Below are 19,599 nucleotides of genomic sequence, written 5' to 3' on the forward strand. Positions count from 1 at the left end.
AAACTAGAAATATAAGAATATAAAAAATGAGGAAGTTATAGAATCATACATCAAAATAATAGTATTTATGTCACTTGTTCTTGTTCACTACTTTAATTGGATATTTTACTTTGAAACATTTTTCCCAAAGTTTATTTTCTGTTTAAGTCTTGGGAAGGTAAGAATGTTACTTCCTAGATGCCCAATAGCAGTTAGCTTTCAGCAAATGTCAACTACAAAGCTATATAATAGTGGTTCACAGATTATTTCAAAAAATCTCACTTCCTTCGTCATCTGTCACTGTTACAAGAAAAAAATTACATCCTAAGAAAATGCTTATGATTGCATGTATCATCCTAATATGAAAACTCCAGTCATATTTTTCCATTTTTGTAATCTGTAGAATTTTATTTTATTTTTGTTTTTATTGCACATATTAACCAAGGATGCTCAAACCAAGTTTGAACTCCAGACTTAAAAAATTTCCAAAGGGGCACCTGGATGGCTCAGTCAGTTAAGCATCTGCCTCTGGCTCAGGTCATGATCCCAAGGTGCTGGGATCAAGCCCCATGTCAGTCTCCCTGCTCAGTAGGGAGCCTGCTCCTCCCTCTCTCTCTGCTTCTCCCCCTGCTGCTGCTTCTCTCTCTCTCTCTCTCTCTCTCTGTCAAATAAATAAATAAAAAATTTTCCAAAGGATGATGACATAGTAAAGGAAAAAAGTTTTTGATTATGAGACACTTCGCAGATTGAAAATACACTAATATAGTCAGAACAGTAACAAAACATCTATAACACCATCTTTAAAACAATGATTGCATAAAGATCATATTCCTCTAACAATTCAGGCATTTGTAGTCAGTTCCTATATCCACAGATTGTGAATTTAAAAAACAAAATCATTTTTAGATCAAGAGATATTGAAATGCTAAATACAGAGAGTCAGCCCAAGTCTATGGACAATGTGAATTTAAATATGCTGTAGTAGAGAAACAGGACAGCAATGACCTTTTATTTTAAAGGCAAGAACATATAATACAAAAGGCAAGCAGAACCAGAGTTACTGTTTCTTTTACCCTTCCTAATTTTATTTTATTATGTAACCCTTTAATTATTTAAGTGTTATTTTGATTATGTGGCATTCTACATTCACTTAGTTGGGGTTACCCTATGCATAAAAAATGATGTGTTTTGTTTGTTAAATTGGAAAGGTGCTCAACTCTCAGATTCTGATTTGAAATCTAATTGGGGCCTATGAGATATGAATATTTAAAGGTAGAAGGTAACAAAAGAGGAGGATTAGCATTTCAAATGTCATTTAGAAAACAAATAAAATTAATTTTTTAAATATTTTTATCATATTACCTGATATCTGGAAGTTTATTGGAAATCAGACAGACTTTTCTTCTCAACATTATATGTAGCCAGAAAACAGATTTTATTTACTAAAAGAAACATAATAATGGTCCAAAAGTTTTGTAGAAAATTACTAAAGTAGTAATTCATTTGGATGAGCTGATCCCTTTGGTTGATTTTTATTATGTTAGATAATAAGAGTTTAACTATTGGATGATACAAAAAAGTATATAACTGATCAAAATGAATTAATTGAACATTTGAATTCACAAAGGGAAACTAAGCCTTAGAATAAAATACTTTAAATGAAATTTTTCCACAAGCATATTATCTAGTGATTACAATAGTCTGAATTTCTGAAATATGTTCCATGTAATTGTGGTGTACAGAAAGTATAAAAATCCTATGTGACCATACTGTATTCTCTAAGCACGCTAAACAGCCAAGGTCACCTAAGAAACCAGTTGCCATTTTATGCCCGAAAAGAGGACTAGATATGCATGCTGTAATTATATTCCACTACTTGATCACTTCTTTTTCCTCACTACTTAAGCTTTGACTCAGCTGCTTCACTATGTGCACTGACTAAATCAGTGTCCACATTCACAAAATCTTCTAACTTATATCCAAGGCAGTGGCAGGGAAGCAATTATTAATAGTTGGTGGTGGGATGAATGTCACCAGAGGTATACAGTGATCCACATGTACCGAACATAATGATGTTTCACTTAAAATAACCTAGTCACCTACAGGTCATATTAAATGGGAAACAACAAAGATGTCACCCACAAGGTTTGAAATTATAATTAATCCCATGAATAATACAGGTAGCCTTCCACAATAAGGTTGCCATAGCAAGAATGTGAACATCACCTATCTATAACTTGACCAGGCAAAGATTGGGAGCAAGTTCAGGGAAGCTGTGAGCTACACTAAAGTAAAATTTCAAGAACAAATTCCAACTGCTAAGTTTTGGGAGGAAAAACAATAAATGGAACAACACGACAAGTATTTTCTATCTTTCACTTAAAAAAAATTATCTTATAGCTTGGCTGCTGAAGTAGTCCTATAAGCAATGGGTATACAAATAAGTTTGAGAGGATTCAATATGAAAAGAATTTACAGTTCTCTCTTTCACATGTATCACAGATGTCAGCAAGCCAACAGCAAACATGAGATCTAGGGCACAGCTCAGGCTGAATGACTGTGGGAAATTCACAACCTCTCTGAGCACAGTTTATTTCCCTATAAAATGAACAAATATTCTTTTATTCTATATTCAATTTAGCACCTAAATACAACTCCTTTCCAATCTTCTTTTTTTCTCTTTTTTTCTTTTTCCTCCCCAGAAGAAATTACCACCCAAATTTTCATGTTTATTTTCCTGTGAGTTCCCTCTCTTATGAGTTTCCAATTCATTATCTTTTAATCCATTTTTTTTTCTATTGGGTAATTGGTCATACTATCATTGGGCTATTGGCTTTCCTAATATATTCTGGTACTTAACTAGTTATATTTATTGCAAATATTTTCTTCTTAACTGTGGTTTGCTTTTGATGTTCAGATGTTCTTAATTTTATTTTAAAAACATCAATAGGGGCACCTGGATGGCTCAGTCAGTTAAGCGTCCAACTCTTGGTTTTGGCTCAGGTCAGGATCTCAGGTTCTATGGGCTGGGCATGGAGACTGCTTGAAATTCTCTCTCTCCCTCTTCTACTGCCCCTCCCTCCTCTCCTGGTCTGTCTCTCTCCTTTTTCTCTCTCTCTCTCTCTCAAAAAAAAAAAATATATATATATATATATCAATAGTTTCCTCCAAAATTATCAATTACTTCTTTTAGGTTTTTGCTTTTAAGGCCTTGTTCAAGTTATCCATCTCTACACAAAGGTAATGAAAATACTGTTCTATACCTTCTTCTCTACACTTTTGGGTTTTATGCATTTTTTTTAATTTTATGATTTCTGGAGGACATAAGCACAAAGTCTGGAGCCTAGCACACTTTGCTTTCTATAATATATTTAATAAAAATTTATAAAACAAATATATAAGCCACAAACTTCAACAAATTCACACACTACCAGGAAATGTGAGGCTAACAAAAGTGATATGGATAGGAAAAAAAAAACAAAACTGACTCGTTCTGAGAAGAATAGTCAAAGTTAAGTTATTAAAAAATAAAAGAAAAATTCATTTATCCTTTCATTCATCCATACAACTAAAACTCACTAAAAACCTACCTGCTAAATATGTATATATAACAGAGATTATAAATTAAATTTACAATATAGATTAATGCCTGCTGTGTGTGTGTGTGTGTGTGTGTGTGTGTGTATGTGTACATGCTTGCCAGGAAATGGGAATACAATGATGGTAAAAACAAACATAATCTCTATTCTCATGGAACTTATCATCTAAGAAAAAGAAAAATACTATCTAAATAACCTCACAAATAATCCTAAAGTTACAGTTCCCTTAGTGCTATGAAAGAAAAGTGTATGGCTCTCTAAGAGCTTAGAATAGTATAAAGAAGTGATGTTTGAGTTGAGACATGAAGTTTAGGAAGAAACTGGGTAAGTAAAGCAGGAATGGAAGAGTATTCCAGGCAGAGGGAGGAACATGCACAAAGGTCATGGTTACTTTTTATTGTCTCTTTTCCTCCTCGTCTACTGAGCTAAGCAATAGAAACACCATCATACAGGATTTGTGTTTAGTCTCCTTTGTACTCAAAAGTAAGCCCTGTTCATTCTTCATACATCCAACATTGGTACTGGTGTCTGGCACACAGTGGATGTTCAATAAATACCAAGTGATTTGAAGCAAAATTGTTCAATTTTGCAATATATGTGCAATTTTGCAATTTGCTATTGCAATGTATGTGTTCTTTTATTCTGAAAAACTGGACAGAGTTTATATGCCAAAAAAATAGGGCTTGGCAGAAACACTCAAAATCTATGCAGCTTACAACACAAAATTCTAAGCAAAACCATAAAAACTTTTTAATAAAAATATTATATACCTAAAAGGACATGTAAAATTCTTAATTAAAAAAAAGAGGAAATGCATAAACTTTTTCCTTTTTAGAAAAGATGAAAGTAGATTTGCGAAAAGGGTATCCCTCTGTTGTATTTTGCATGTGCCTGCATTAGTATACTTTGAATTCAGCTATAATTGCTAAAGCTAAATATGAACACGCTATGGAAAAAATCACACATGAACCAACTTCAACATTTTACTAACTTAATTCCTAGATTTACAAGTGTAGGAGCTAATTTATACTATAGAAAAATGCATTGTAGCAGAACAGCCTGTACTTAATTGTCTGCTGCCAACTAGGTACTGCTCACACCTCAGAGCGCAGCAAAGGAAACTCCCTAGGCGGGTGAAAGTGGTCACGGAAGGTTTCATGGAGTTAGGCCAGTAATGACAGCTGAGATTTGCATAAACAGAAAGGATTAAATGCATATGCTGTGTGTGTGAGGGTGTTCTAAGTTACATGACCTTAACAAAGTGGAAGATCTATGTTTGGATTAGCAAGGTGTGGTTGAGTTTGCAGAGGGCCTCAAGAGCCAGGCACACAAGTTCATATTCACTGAATATGGAAATAGAAACAAAACACAGTTTTGAAATGAGAAAAGTGCCAGGAGAAACACCCATTTAGAGTCAGTAAAGAAAATGTTTGTTGCTCGATGCTATATGAAGAGCAAGATTATCAATAAATCATGACAGTCCACTTCTCAGACCTTTTTCAGAATATACTGAATCACCTTTGCATAGGCTGAATACAAACACAAATCCTTTAATGTGCTAAAATGAATGTATGTATAGCCAACACTGTCTAAATGAAATTGACCTGCAAGTGGGCAAGCATACCTTTCATAATCCAATTTTACATATGGGTCATCCGTAAATTAATAAGCATAATAACTTGGCATATTAACCCCTGACATGAATTTTTTTGTTGTTTGCTCATGGGGAAAGTGGAATTTAATTGACAAGGTTGAAAAGTACAGTTTCACTCTTCAAATTTACTTATCACACAAGCATCTAGTGGAAGTGGCTCTTCCACTAGAATTAACACACTTAAAATATAAAGCCTCCATCATTCATTTTCTTTAAATCATTCAACTGCCTAGCATCATCTCTTGCACGTAAGACATCCTTAATAAATAATTACCAAATTAATAAGGAACAAATGAATGATGACCTCTGTCTACAAATGCCAATAACTGATCAATGATAAGATATCTCTGGCCAAAGGAAAAACATGTATACATCAACTTATCATATAAATCAAAAAGGGCTTTTTAACATAAATCCCTTACCCACTCTGATGGTTAAACTGTATGTGTCATTTTGGCTTAGCTATGGTGCCCAGCAGTTTTATCAAACACTAGTCTAGATGTTGCTGTGAAAGTATTTTTTAGATGTGATTAATATCTACAATCATTTGACTTTAAGTAAAACAGATTACCTTCAATAATGTGCATGGTCCTCACCCTATCAGTTGAAGGGCTTAAAAGCAACAAGTGAACTTTCCTGGAGAAGAAAAATTCTACCTCAAACTATAACATAGAAATGTTACTTCAGTTTGTGGCCTGCTGGCCTGCCCTATAGATTTCAGACTTGCCAGCCACCACAATCACATGAGCCAATTCCTTAAAATAAATCTTCTTACAGATAAATGATACAGATATATACACTAATGGTTCTGTTTTTTTGGAAAGCACTAACTGATTAACCTCTCCATTTCAAAAAAAAAAAAAAAAGACTAAAATCACCTGCATTATGAAAAGAAATTTATACAAGACAGATCCCATTATGAGACATTATATTAATTTATACATGTGTATGTTTGTACACACACATACTTAACAAAGATTGATCCAAGTATTTTGACTTAATGTCAAAGAAATTTTCTAGTAAAAAATTTTTTAATATTTGTATAGACTCTTGAACTGGTTTTGATGGGGGTGTGAACTGCATTACCTTCTTTTATTGAAGAAGAAGAACGTAATCATAGCATCTTTTCCTGACCACACGCTAAATCAGAAGCAATCATCACTTTCGGTCCCCAAGGAGTCCTAGTCTTGACTGAGTGCTGAGGATTCCTGGAGTTGCACTTACACAACACAAACGCTTTGCATGATTACTAAAATTTATCCCTTTCTCCTAACAGTTTCATTATAAACCACCAAAACTGTGACCACACATACTCACTCCTCCATCAGTTTTAAGAGAATCTCTCTTTTCAATAGATTGAAATGCTATTTATAGGAATATTTCATCTCTAGTATTACTAAAAAAAACTTGCTGTAGTGGTTATTTTTTTTTTCAGATTTTACTTATTTATTTGACAGAGAGAGACACAGCGAGGGAGGGAACACAAGCACGGGGAGACGGAGAGGGAGAAGCAGGCTTCCCGCCGAGCAGGGAGCCCGATGCGGGGCTCGATCCCAGGACCCTGGGATCATGACCTGAGCCCAAGGCAGATGCTTAACGACTGAGCCACCCAGGCGCCCCTGTAATGCTTTTAATTCATAAAATTAATAATGATCATATTATTTGGCAAAGAAATTACTAGTTTTCCAAACTGTGGGTTTATTTAAGATGGTTACAGAAAACTGCTTTATTCGTTTTTTTTTTTAATTTTAGCACTTTTAAACCCTTTCTTTTAAATCTAAGTTATTTTGAATCTATATTTATGTGAGTTCTATAACTAGGTTCCCAAGGGGGGGGGGAATACTAAGAAATATAGCTTTTCTTTTTCTGTTTCACAACTGAAACATTGCCACTGATAACAGGTGGAAAATAAAAACAGGGAAGAGAAACACATGACGTCCAGGATAGACAGCACATATACTCCAAAAACATGAAAGGCAGAACCATAAAGTGAAAATATCCTCCATGAAAATGCCACACAACCATTTCCTATAGCTCATGCCCCTGAAATATAGGCAATTTCTGACCAAAAGAAAAACGAGTACCTAAGCTATTTTTGAAAAATTCCTGAGGGCAGATTTATACAGGCACATAATTTACCAACATCATGTAAAAATAATCAGCAAGTCATTACAAAACCAGTGACAGGATGTCCTACTGTAAGTAAGTTTTTCTACAATGTTGCAGTCACTTAACTGCCACACTGGACATCCAGAGCAATGCTATGTGCAGAGGTGGAGTAATAGAAAGAAGCACACTTAGTCTTCATGGCAGTCCAGGAGGTCACTAGAGTGGCTACAAGAAAGAGAAAAGAAGTCTACCAAATTCCATTCTGAGCAAGGACCAAGGATATTATGGGAACTAAGCTTCAGGAGGAGAACTATGTACATCTCATTAACCAATATATACACAGGGCCTGGTACCATTTGTTTCCTGAATAAAAGAACCTGTCAGCCTCATGTGGCCTCAGATTTTCAGACATACCAAAATGGGGATCGAGGCTATGGGATTTGAGAGGAGATCCCATACTTCAAAGGTCTTAGAAAGTGAATGTGGTGTGGATGTTCTGGGTTCTGTTTTCAGCAAGTGACAAACCAGAGTCTCCTTTGACCCTATCCTCTGAAATCAGCCTATTCTACTACTTCTTACTTTCTTAAACCTTGCTAATCCCCTAACAACACCTGCAGCATATATGCCCATACTTCCTGCTCCTTTCACTTTTTTTCAAGACTTTTAGCCATTTTAAGTTACTTGGTTCCAAGTGAAGAACAAATTTTCAGTCTATGAAAAAGCCATGAAGAGCAATACTCAAAGTGAGCCTGGATGTGATTTAAGATAGTGGCTAAAACAGGGAGTAGTTCACACAGATGGACAAAATTCAGGTCACTCTTAAGCAGTATTCATTCATTTATCAATTACTGGGGATCTTCCTATCACTGATTTAGACCAGCTGCTTGAAAACAGAGTAAAATACAAAATTCTTGTCCTGATAGAGCTCATGATCTAATTGGCATAAAGCATAAAAGCAAGCAGTGAATTATGATACTTTAAATAGAGATCTGACACCAAGAAGAGGCTTCTTGCATAGGATTGCAGTAGGTGTACTTGAATTTACACTTGAATTGGGCTTTAAAGGGCCCACTAAAATAAACCAAATGATGACAGGTTAGTCACTCCAAGTGAATCATGTAGTGTCTGCAAAGACAGGCTCTAGGATTAGCAAAAACAAAAACAAAAAATATTTTGCACAATTTTGCAAGAGGGTTTCAGCAAAGCCTAGTACCCTGGATAGCTCCCCTGCCAGAGAGGTGACTGGAGACAACCATAGCATACTGGAAAGGGCGGGGCTAGAGGACCTCCAGAACTTCAGAGTTACCAATCTGTCCTATATTGAAATTAAAATTCTTTGGCTCTTAAAATACCTCATTCATTCATGTCCTACATAGACCTCTGGGGCTTTGCGCTTTCTGTATCATCATCCAATGAGCTCAGGTTCACTACTCCTCAGAAATATCCTAGGTGGCAATTCCTTCCTTCTCTTACTCAAGAGTTAGCGCTGTAGTGTCTTTATCCCTTTATCAGTGTTTCAAGCAGTGCGTGGACCTGGGACACTCAAAATTCCCTTAGGGATGCTTTGCATTACACTGTTCCTGTGATCAACTTAGACTATCCCATTGTTGAGCCCTTTAACCTTTCAGAAGCTGCACTGTGTTGATGAAGAAGGTATCTCCTCAATACCACCATATATACACATTGTGTTATACTGTAGGAAATACCTCTCAAAGTTAATTTTAGCAATAATGTCGCTGTAAGTTTATATGCTTGTTATACACAAATTTCTAATGATTTTTTAATGGCCCAATTTAGTGATCTATGTTTTTAATAATACTCCTTTAGAAAGTGTATTCTAACTTTAAGTAACTCATTTATTAACGAATACTTTTAGTGTTCCTGGGTCTTTGTGCACATGGATACAATAATAAAAATCAAAACAAAATCAAATTAACTATCCTTGAGCTATCTTCCCAGTAGTTAATATCCTTTGAAAATTCAGGAATCCTGAAGTACAGACCCATCAGTTTTATAATAGTATATATTATTATAAATATAAATATATTTAAATATATAATATATAAATATAAATAATATAAAAAATAAATTACACTTACCTAATTTTCTAATATTGAATTTGAACTACTTTTTCCTTTCCCTAACTGTCTCATCTGATGTTTCTGTATACTTTGTTTTTCCTTTCAAGCCTTTCTTAAATTTCCTAAAGAATACTATGTGTTAGAAAGCATCACTCACTAAACATATTTCATATATTCAGACTTAATGCTCTGGTAATTTGTATATCTATAAATAAACAAAACCAAACACAAAAATAGTTTCTAAAGGAAGAATTGCCTAAAATGTTAAAGCCCACATTTCTTTACTTTTGCCATACTGTTATTTATGTTTACTTGTTTGGTTTTATTTGTAAACCTAATAAAGGTTTGTGATATATCATTTGCTGCTATTGCCCAAAACAAACAAAAAAAGCCATCACACGACAATAACTCATTAACAGAATCACAGTATTTGACTACTTCCAGGCAAGAGTTAATTGCAGGTAATGGGTACATAAGAAATATGACATGTTAGTCTGAGTTTGCTGGATAGAGAAGGTTTAATCACTAAGACTCCCATGAGAGTTGAATAGGGTTAGTTCAGCAGTATCTGAACACAGGGATACTGCTAGTTTTCATAAATGAGTAAGGAAAATCAGAGAATGTATCACACCATCCTCAGTGTGTTTCTTCAGCTGTTCTATATTCCAAACATATCATTCAAATAAGTTTTGAAGAATGAAGGTCAGATCATATTGAAATTAACATGTGACTAGGAAAGGAAAATCAGGGAAACCCTAAAGAATGCATATGCATATTCTACACATCTTCGTACACACATATCACATTTGGGTACCAAACAAAACATGCAAGAATGTGTATTTCATTTATTATGGATTAAGCAATTCAGGAACTTTAGGAAGCCCAGGAGGTACATTCTTTTTGAAACAGACTGACTTATACATAATAAGCATTTACAAAATGTTTCTTGTTGATGATGAATGAGGTGCTCTATTGTGCAACACAGCCGGGTAAAGGAAGATTACACGTAGCAAAATAAGGTGGTCTGGTGATGGTCAGAACCTCGTAACAGACTTGCACTAGAGTTTGGGAAGTGCTACAGAGACCCAGCTATAAATACTTCCAAGAAGTCCAACCAGCCTGAGTATCTGGGAGCATGGCAATGTGCCATAAGTAGCTGGCAACATGGAGGTCCAAGAGTAAGTACTGGACATGAAGCATACTTCTAAGAGCTGGTGATATTTAGGCACCCAGAAGAGTGATATTTTGGGGACAGTATGCTGGCACATAAAAGGACTCAGGAAATGAAGTGGTTTTAGACTTGGGATCCCAGTCTTTAAAGAAATAAAGTACGCTCTGTCAAAAGAAAGTCCTCGCTCAAATGCTGGGAGAAATGGTGACAATTGGGCAATTTATCAAGATGCACAGAAAAATATTAGGTGAGAACTCAGTTTCAGCTATAAGAAAGAAGCATTACTATAAATGTTATAATATTAGGCTGGACATTAAGAGTGGCTGATGCTAAGTCCCAAAGTGTTGAGTTAGAAACCAGTCAATCTTCCTACTACATAGAAGCATTAGTCCTGAATCACGGGCAAGACTGAGGCTCCAGTTAACGATTAAATGATTCCAGCAACAGAAACAAGTTCTGACAAAAGCTACAAAATAGGCCGTAAGTAAAATACTCAGTTAAACTACTGATTTTTTTTTCTTCTTGTTGGTATGCATCTATATCTACTCATGTTATTGACTCATTTAAGCACATTATAAAATATATAACTTTGTACAGTCCCGTAAGAGGGCTTCAGAATAGCCAAATTCAACTCTTTAATTATCCATGGACTTCTAGAGAATCAGCCTTTAAATATTTTCTTTGCTACAAACACTTGAACATTAAAATAATTAAATCCACATTTAAATAAATAATTTGAAGATTAAAAGCCAAAAGAAACTAAGTTGATACTACCCTGTTATCATATTCCCTTGCTTGAACAAGGTACCCAAAGCTGTGTCAACCTTTTCAGAAGATAAGCTGTATATCTCCAAATATGGAGAATATCTAATGTTTGAACATTCTCTGCATAAAGACACTCAGTCTTCAAATTATACTTGTTTACATCTTAAATTTTTATTAACTAATTGGGAGAATCTGACCAGATGGGGGTTGTGACTGAATGGCAGGGAGGGTGAATAATAACGGTGTTGAAAAGCACAAGAAGAAGGGAGCTTCAGCCTTGCAAGAATTCCATCACTTGTTCAATCACCCAAAAAACAACAACAGCATCACTGAAGAGGGTAGCAACAGCAGAGGCAATGCACAGAGATACTGCTGAGCCCTGAGTTAAATCAGGAATAAAGAGAAGATACACTCCTTCACATTCTGTCTACTGGTTTCACAATTTCTGCATCAGTGTAATTTAAAAAAAAAAAAAAGAAAAAGTTTGGTTTAGATAGCTTGGCAGACCACAGAACACAACCTCAGTTTCCTCATTTCTGAAACATATACAAAAACAACTTTATAATGTTAGAAGAAACACATATAGAGTGCTTATCATGTAAAACATGCTCAGCACTTTAGAGCCATTGTTGTTAATGAAATATATCTCATCATTTGCAAAATAGAAAGGAAAGCAGTACTGTATTTACATATGTCCTAGGACTCCCTGTGTTTTAAAATCTTTTTTAAAGTATCTTTCTTTGGAAAAACATAAAACGTCTTTAGGATGATGGCACAGGGTTACTCAACCAATATTTACTGGGCATCGAGTGTGTGTTAATCTTTGATGATATAATACTGAACCAATCACATAAATACACATAAAATTAAAATTGCAGTAAGTACGCAAGGTAGAGGAATATAGAACTAAAACAATATATAATGGGGCAACTGATATAGCAAAGGAGGCCAAGAAACATTTCCTCAGGGAAGGGATTATTGAGCCCATAACTCAAACACAGAAGAGGGCTGAGGTAGAGAAAGAGAGAGAGGCAGGAAGGGAGGGAGAGAAGGAGGAGAGGGAGAGGGATACGGAAAGAGTTACAGGATGTGAAAACAGAAAATGGTCAAGCTTTGTACATATTTTTATGACTACCAATAAGGCCTAGCCTGGGGTCTCTAGGGTCCAGTTAAATTCTACACTTTTTAAATTGCTTCCCCAATCAACAGCAAGTATATGTATGGGAATTAGAAACTCATTTAATTCCTTTCTTAAATAGTTATAAACTAATACATACATACATACATACATACAGTTAAGATGAAAATCTTCTGATGGAGAGTGTCATACTTCCCAGATCTAAATAGTTAAACCTTAGTCATCTCTAACAGCTGAAGAAAGTACTTAGCTCCAAAACAGGCAGAAGACACAGCCTTCAAGTTTCACTATAACATACTCTAGGTCAGTAGTTCTCAAACTTGAGAGTGCATAAGAATCACATAGAGGACCCCAACCTAGAATTTCTGATTCAGTTTGTGGTGGGATTAGAATTTTAAGGAGTTCACTGCTGCTGTTGTTCAGGGAACCACATTTTGAGAACTACTGGTCTGGTTTAAAAATCTGCCATTCGACAAGGATGTGGAGAAAGGGGAACCCTCTTTCATTGTTGGTGGGAATGCAAGCTGGTGCAGCCACTCTGGAAAACAGTACAGAGCCTCCTCAAAAAGTTAAAAATAGAACTACCCTACGACCCAGCAATTGCACTACTAGGTATATACCCCAAAATTATAAATGTAATGATCAGAAGGTGCACCTGCATCCCAATGTTTATAGCAGCAATGTCCACATTAGCCAAACTATGGAAAGAGCCCAGATGTCCAACAGATGAATGGATAAAGATGTGGTATATATATACAAAGGAATACTACTCAGCCATCAAAAAAATGTAATCTTGCCATTTGCAACGACATGGATGGAACTAGAGGGTATTATGCTCAGCAAAATAAGTCAGTCAGAGAAAGACAAATACCATATGATTTCACTCATATGTGGAATTTAAGAAACAAAAGAGATGAACATAGGGAGAGGAAAAATAAAATAAGATAAAAACAGAGAAGGAGACAGACCATAAGAGACTCTTAATCACAGGAAGCAAACTGAGTGTTGCAGGAGGGAAGGTGGGGGGGCGGAGCTAAATGGGTGCTGGGAATTAAGGAGGGCACTTGATGTAATGAGCACTGGGTGTTATATGCAACTGATGAATCACTAAATTCTACCCCTGAAACTTATAATACACTATATGTTAACTAAACTGAATTTAAATAAAAAATGTTTAAAAATCTAACCTATACTAATACTGAATTAAAAAAAAAAAAAATCCATGGTCTATACTTATCCGAGAGGGAAAGCTTTTCTTCAGAGAAGAATGCCAGCCAGTAAATGCAAAAACTAATCATAAAATCACCACTTCCCAACCCCAAATGTTCTATTTCAGGTCAGAATCAATAGATCCCAAAACCATTCAGGGAAAAGTTGTTGGGAAACAAGATATTCACATAGTTTTTAAAAAATAATTACAGTCTGCACTTATTGTGATGAGCACCAGGTGTTATATGTAAGTGCTGTATCACTAAATTGTACACTGAAACCAGTATTACACTGTATGTTAACAGGAATTTAAATAAAAACTTAAAAAAAAGAATTTGCCATAAGTTAATGTTTCCTTTAAATTTTATATTGGTATCAGAACATAGTTACAGTGTTCAAAAATTTTAATCAGCTTAATTAAAATTTAAAAAGCGTTTAATGCAGTGTAAATATGCAAAACCAAAGGCAATATTTTAAATTAATCTAGGTAGAGGGCTAGGCATTTGGTCAAACTGTGTCCATCAATGATCAAAGCAGAAATCTTTCTTAAAAAATTTAATATCATACAACAGACACTAGTGAACAATTTCAACCACCATCTACCTACCTTTCTTTCTTTCTTTCTTTCGGCCATTTTATTTAGCTCCATGAAAACAGCTTAAAATGCAATACAGTCCTTTAAAAATAAGAACTGATAACAATCTCTTGGTACTGTATCAACTGCAGTTTAGATTGGTCACCTCTATATTTTTATTAGTTTAAGCTACTTACTGAAGAATGGTTCATTAGGGTGTTTTGTATCAATTTCCCCATCTTTTCTCACTGCTTCCCCCACCTCAGACTTCATGTTTTATTGTTAACTGACTCTCTTGCATTGTGAAGATATTATTTCTGATAGAAGTATATGTCCTCAATATAAAGCAAACAGATTTTATCACTATCCAATAGGGAAATAATGCAGAAGCTGTCAGTCATACAGTAGGAGAGATTACATTATCAAAGTGATACACCTGTGGCATATAGTCTAAAACCAAACTCAAAAGACACCTATTAACAGATAGCCTGGTTTGTACTGTTACTATGTTGGAAATCATCCCATTCCTACATGAATATGAAACTGGTGATTTAATAGGCTTTTCACTTTTGTAATAATTCTTATCTATTCACTGTCAACAAAATATATATATATGAAAATCTTTTAATCCACCTAATCTAAAAGTAATTCTATTTTGTTATCTATTGAAAGTCATACCTAATATTTGTACTATTTCTTTACTATTTGTACCTGTTATAACATACTTCTAGGGTGTCATATTGAAAAGACAGGTTCAAAGTCAATTCAGATGTTTCCTCTTGTGTTCTTAAAATGAAGAAATTCATTTTAAACAGTTTTATGTTTCTACAAAAACAAACATATATACAAAGAAAAAACAACTAAGTTTGGAATGCTTAGAGACAGGACATGCTCTTATTGTTAATACCGTCTATTTTACCAGAAGATAGTCTAAAAAATCTTTAAAATCACTACAATTCTAAAAATTATTCCCCATGAGTCCTGCATCCTAGTTCTATATTCATGAAAAATAATGTAAAGATATATTAACTATTATGTGTGTGCATTCTAATAACTTAAAAATATTACAGAAAAAGTTATTTAATGGATTATACATTTTATATAAAGAATAAATATAAAGCATTCAATGAATGCTGGCTATTAATATAGCTATTCTTTTACATATCTCATTCTATTTTCCTTTAGAGCAAATCTAAGGAGAGTTGGTTAAGGATGTACCTCAAACACCTCAATATAAAGAGGTTATCCCTACCATCTTTGATACTAATACCAAGTACAACACTTTCGTGTGATATGGTATTTTTAAACATTTTGAGTAAGTATCCTCTACAAATATATTTTGAGCATTTTGTTCACTAAAAGGCAATATAAAATCAAAGATTTGTAATCTTAGGCACAGAAATTCAATTAATTTCAAAAATAGAGTATACAGAATGTTTGTACATCAAAAACCAATTCACCCTGCCCTTTCCACAACAAATTCAACTGCTCTGCAATATCTAAATCTATTTCAAACAAGCTTATTTCCCCTTATATCTTTTATTCTTTTCTATAATTCCAGGAGACTTGCATCTTATACCTCATAGTTTATCCACAAGCCATTAATCCTATTTATCCTTTAAGATCAAGACCAAGCAAGTCTTACCTACCCCTGAAGCCTTTCAGACAAAACTCAGTATGAAATGTTGTTATGCTCTGAATTCCTGCAGTCCTTGTTAGATACGCAATCTCTTATTGTGATGGGTTAACTCTGTTCAAGCACGTGCATCAGATTTGTCCCAATTGGAGGGTAAGCTCCTGAAGGGCAGGGAGCAAGAAGTCTTAACGTTCCTCCACAATGCCTAGATAGTACATGGCACATGACAGGCCCTTTATTATGAGTACTATGTTGAGTAATAAAATGCAATGAAGAGTTGAATAACAATAAAAAAGTTTTTCATTTTCTACTGAGTTTGATGTAAATTAATATTCTATAGTATAAATAATACATATTTTAAAGTAGTAAACAGTTACTGATTCTCTGACCATGTCAAAGAACAAAATATTCGTAGATATGACTTCTTAATGATTGTAGTAATACAATTCATCAAGTACATTTTTAAATTCCCCATTATATCTACATTCCAATGATTCGGGAAAGTTAAGGTAGCAAACCTGAGTGGGGTCTCAGTCTAAGTCCTAACGTAAAATATAAAACTACACATGCTCCAATGTTTAAAGTGTATCTTATTTTCTTAAGTAATCTCTACACCCACCATGGGTCTGGAACTCACCACCCGAAATCAAAAGTCACATGCTCTACTCTGAGCCAGCCAGGCACTAGGAAACTGTATTTTAAACCAATATGAATCTAACTAAATCAGAATAACAAATCCTTAACTCTACTTTGTCTCAAAATGAACAGGAGGGTTAAGGAAAGCTACTTCCACACTGAAAACAAAAACAACCAACAACTGACATGTTTTGATCAAAGTACTGAGCTCCTTAATTAATATCAAATGAAGACAAATCACTCTGACAACAGGTTGACCACTTCTCTTTCTTCTCTGTGAAATTAATGAAGGGGTGGTTGGAATTTCAACGTTTTTAAAAACACTGTGCTTGGCAGGCCCTTCGAGACATTCCAATTTAAAATAATAAAGATCCTGTCCTACTCTCTCAGTCACAACCCAGTCCTAGGTTACTACTTCTAAGAACAAATTTGCTAAAGCATAATTGGTAGATACTGTCCCAAATCATCTCTAAGCTTCAAGTTATGTCTTTCGGAATTTGTACCTGTTATAAAGCAAACAGAAAAAGAAACCGAAAGAAACTGTGTTGCAGCCTAGATTAACAGTATTTTAGGTCTTTTCTTAATAGTTCTTAATTAGTAGTAATCAATATAAACTCACCTAGGTGTCTTGCTTCTCTTTCCTCCCCAAGGCTTTTAATAAAACCAGCTTTACAGTAAAACGTGTGTGCATTATTTTTAACAGCCTTTCTTGGGGGTAGAGATGGGAGAATATGTGTTACATTTCAGTGGGAAGGTATTCAACTGTAAAATATGAAAAATGAAAGCTACTGAAACCAAGTAGGTACTTTGTGTCTTGTGGGTCCTATTGATGGCCTTAAGAGGTAAGAGAAGTGGAGAACAAGTACATAAAAACATTAAAAGGCAAGAGATCAGTGCCTTTTAAGAAACATTTTTTCCTACCTGTAAAAAGACAAGTGCTTTCTGACTTCATTGCATATTCCAGATCCCACGAGAGAGGGAGAAAAAAGCAGAATTGCTTCTAATTCTGAGAAAGAAGTGGAGAAATGGGAGAGAGGAAGAGAGAAATTAAAGAGGGAAGACGAGAAGGAGAGGGAGGGAGAGACAGAGAGGGAGGGAGAGACAGAGAGGGAGGGAGAGAGGGGGAGGGAGGGTGTGAGAGAGAGAGAGAGAGAGAAGCTCAGTATACACTGAAGGAAACCCCGAGAAATTTCACAACTCTTTGCCATAAATAGCCTTTCTTCTCACTCTGGATACCTCCTCCTCTACATCAGCAAGCTCAGCCTCCACGCGCAGAGAAGCACCATTCACAAATCCCTCCGTCACCCCTTCGCGCAACCCTACCCCTTGATGGCACCGCCTGTACGAGTCCCTGGGACACAAGCCAAAAGCTGAGGGGGCCCCAGGGTTTCAACTCAAGGCTGATTATCTTTTCAGGTGAGCCAAAGCATTGATTAGTCATGAGCGCGAACGCATACGAATGAGCGTGCACACACACACACATACACACACACCCCTCCCTGGAGCCCTTGACGCGCCACCACAAAGCAATTTGTTCACACTAAGTCGCTGCCGTTCCTGCCGCCGCTGGGGAGGGTCTCGCCTCCAATCCAGGAAACTAGCGCCTGAGGACAAGCAGGCAGACGCAAGAGGCGGTCCCGGCTCGGGCACCGCGGCTCCACCGGGAGCCCCGGGCTCCCCGCCCCCCCTTCCTCCTCCTCGTCGCCGCCCCCGCCCCGGCGTCCGCAGCACCGGGCGCCAGCGCTGGCCGACTGCCCCTACCTGCGGGACACGAGCGGTGAGGGAGGGGAGCGGCCCGGAACCTGCGCCAACTCTTGCCTCCGGCCGGCCACGCTCCCCTTCGCCCTGGAGCTGCGACCGCGGCCACCGGGAGCAGAGCGCTCAGGAGCGCGGAGGAAAAGGCCACGCCGCGCGCGGGGAGTCGCGGGCCGGCAGCGAGCGGGCCCGTCCCCCCGCCCACCCTGCCTGCAAGGCCAGGTCTCCGCGCGGCGCACGCCGGGCCCGCTGCTGGCGCCCCGGGCCTGGGCGGGGGCTGCTCCAGGGCGACCAGGGCACTGCGCGGTCACCGGCTGGGCAGTCACCCCTCGTCCGCCGGGGTCTGGCCCCGGCGCAGCGGCGACGCAACGCGCGACCCTCCGGGCGCGGGGGCACCGGGGGCGTTACTACCTTGAAGGGCTCCGCGCCGCTTGTTAAGGCTCCTCCCGGGCACTCAGAAATTTATGTCTTCGGGGCACGGGGTGTCTTTCCTGGTCCCTTCCTCTGCCCTCCCTCCCCTTCTCGGCTGTTGAGCTCCTTTTCTCCACTCCCAGTTGCAGAGTCGAGCTGCGTTTTTTAATAATCCTCCTTCTCCTCCTGCCTGCGCCAGCAGAGCGGCTCTGCCTGAGCCACCGCTTCCCAGTCAGTCATGTTGTTGAGAGAGAGGGAGAGAGAGAGAGAGACACGGATTGGCAGTCGGTTGGCGACTATTTGTGGTGAGAGAGAGAAGAGCAGAGCAAGAGGAGGGCAGGGGAGGGACGTGGGGAGGCGCTTCCAAGTATGTGAGTGCGCGGAGTGTGACTGTGTGAGGAGCGCCGGGTCCACCTCCGCGGCAGGCCGCGCTCCCCGACTGTGAAGAGGGAGGCGGCGAGCGCGGCCTTTATAGGGAGTGGGGTGGGGGGAGAGTTACTGAGCGGGGGGGGGGGGGGAGGCTTCGAGGGCGGCGCCCAGCCAACTGCGTCTGCTGGATACCACGCGCGCATACTCATACATTAAGGCGCGCACACCCAGGGCTGGCCCGTTGCTGAGTTTTCATTTCAAGGGAAACCGTTTCCGACCGCGCTGACTTGGCTTTCCCCTAGCCCATCCTTGTGCGTGTGTGGAGTCCAAGTGCTTTGGTAGTTCAAAACAGAAGAGGGGGAGTCCAAAGCAGTGCGAAGAGACCTCGGGGATGCTGAAAATGCACTGTATCTTTTCTCTCCAAACCACCAATGTTACCTTCTTTCTCTTACACCTCTCAGCGAGGAAACTGTGAGGTTCTTTACCCCTTTTTCCTTCTCACCCAACCTGTTC

General features: G+C 37.6%; 1 protein-coding gene across 1 annotated transcript in view; it reads right to left on the reverse strand.

Moving 5' to 3' along the window:
• The window catches only part of CCSER1 (coiled-coil serine rich protein 1), a 1,330,597-nt gene extending 1,311,648 nt beyond the window's left edge, over positions 1-18,949 (reverse strand). The window contains exon 1 of the mRNA XM_021702315.1: positions 18,718-18,949. The gene's annotated coding sequence lies outside the window, so the exon portion shown is untranslated. The remainder of the gene's footprint in view (positions 1-18,717) is intronic.
• Positions 18,950-19,599: the final 650 nt, after the last annotated feature.

Source organism: Neomonachus schauinslandi, chromosome 2 (genome assembly GCF_002201575.2).
Source record: "Neomonachus schauinslandi chromosome 2, ASM220157v2, whole genome shotgun sequence".
Lineage (NCBI taxonomy): Eukaryota > Metazoa > Chordata > Mammalia > Carnivora > Phocidae > Neomonachus > Neomonachus schauinslandi.